The following is a 2,046-nucleotide window of genomic DNA, read 5'->3' as shown; positions in this document are numbered from 1 at the left end:
AGGGGGGGGGGTCCCCTCTCCTCTTGCTTTGCTTCACTGGAGAATAAAGAGGTGGCCTGGATGGGCCTGGTGGTGGCTCCTGGACTTGCTGGGCTGTGGGGTGCAAGGGCAATTGGGGTAGCACCCCAAGCTCCTGGTCATGGCCTACTCCTCCCCAAGAGGAATGGGGGGCCCTAGTTCCCAAAGGGGGTTTTACTATCCAGTGTGAGTTGTGGGTCAAAATTTCACCCCTCTTTGTGCCCAAGGCCAGTCTTGGTCCACCTGTCTCTTGGACCCTTGTGAGCTCTCCTGGCCTCCTCCATTCCAGATGGAAATTCCTGATGCCTGTCTGCCACAATGAATTTTAACAGGATGCCACAGTTCATGTCACCTCCTTTTTTTATTATTATATTTAGTTTTATTTTTCCTAAATCTATGCCCTCCCTCACCTCATTCCTCCCTATCTCTGCTCTGCAGGGCTGGGCTCCCTTCCCTGGCAGCAGCAGGCTGTGGGAGCTGTGCTGCTATCCCTGTTACCGGCCCTGTGCTTCTGCAGACTTCCAGGGAGAGGAGCGGAGAACAGGAAGGCTTTGCCTTTTTTATAGCTGGTTGCTATGCTTCAGGGTACTGAATTTGCCAGGACTTCTTTAGCAGAAGCTGCCGCATATGCTCTCTGGTCGGGGTCTGCATCCAGTGCTTCACAGCCCCTCTGAGCCAGGCGTTCAGGCTCCACTCAGCTGGGAAGAGCTGTGCTGGCTCTGCAGGTCATGGAGGGTAAGGTGGATTCTCTCTACCTTTGTGTGCATCAGCAGAGCTCTAATTAGGCCCAATCTGGCTCATTCAGGCAAAGCTGTGCTGCCAGGAAGACAGCACAGATGTCCCTGTGACAGGGCCTGACCTGGCAGGGTACTGTGCAAGGCTTTTCCATGGCTGTGTAAACCCACCAGGACTGATGCTGCTCCCGTCCTCCCTCTCATCATGGATGCTCTTGTCCCTGCCTTTAGATTGACATTCATGTGACCTTGTGGTGAGCTGTCTGGGCCACAATGCATTCACAACCCACCCCAAATTTGGCCATATCCACATCTTGTCATGAGAAAGGTAACTTTGGCTTAAACTGGTGGAATTGGAGCCTTAGAGCTCCTGTGGGGCTGCTGGGGGAGGCCTGACTCTCCCACAGCAGCATTTTGCAGAGAGGGAAACTGAGGCGCAGTGAGAATCAAGCATGGTGGTTTGCTGCATCACAGGGTAACACCTGAGCCACTGGTGCCAGCTATTTCCACCCTGAGCTGTGGTGTTTGTCCAGTGATCTCTACTCCCAGCTGCAGGGCTTTACAGAGTCTCCTCCACAGAGCTGAACAGCCTCCCAGCACTGGAGGACTTTCCCACCCTACAGATCTCCTTAGAAACACTCACAGGGTTATTCCGGCTCCAATCCCCAGCCTTTTAAAATGCTTCCAGCTGCAGTGAGGCCATGTCCTTCCCCTCCTCCCTTGTGTTTCATTGATTAAGAGTGCTAGGCCTCATTGGGGGATTTAGGAAGAGCTAATTGCAGACTGGTAATTGAAGACAGCTTGGAGTCTCTGGAAATGTCAAGGAATGAGAGAGGAGCTTAGATGCTCCCATGCATTTAAATATGCATCATCGGCTCAGCCAGAGCCTTACTGGAGGGAGAGAGACATGTCTGATTTTCCCTCCCCTGGAGGACTTTGTACAGCTGCTGGGGGGAGTGAGGCAGGGGGAGTACTAATCTTACCTTGTCTGGGAGCCTTCTGATCCCCCAAGGCAAAGGGGACATGAGAGGGAACACAAGCAGGGCTGGGTACTGAGGGTGGGAATCTCCGAGAGGCTCGGGAGCTTGGTTTTTGCCTCTTAAAAACTGTGTGATTTGACATGCCAGACCCCTGTGCTGCTGCATGATTGATGGTCTGGACTCAGGAGCTAGCTATTGGGCAGCAGCAAGGGGAATGGATAGAGCTTGTCCCCAAACTTGTGATCCCTGCAGCCACCAGTGCTCTTTGAGGAGCAGTGAGGGACTGAGACTCTCTCAGGAGGAGCTGGGAAGCC

The sequence above is a fragment of the Corvus brachyrhynchos genome, unplaced genomic scaffold (assembly GCF_000691975.1).
Source record: "Corvus brachyrhynchos isolate BGI_N302 unplaced genomic scaffold, ASM69197v1 scaffold490, whole genome shotgun sequence".
NCBI classification, from domain to species: Eukaryota; Metazoa; Chordata; class Aves; order Passeriformes; family Corvidae; genus Corvus; species Corvus brachyrhynchos.
The sequence above is the reverse complement of the archived record's forward strand: the minus strand, read 5'-3'. Positions refer to the sequence as shown.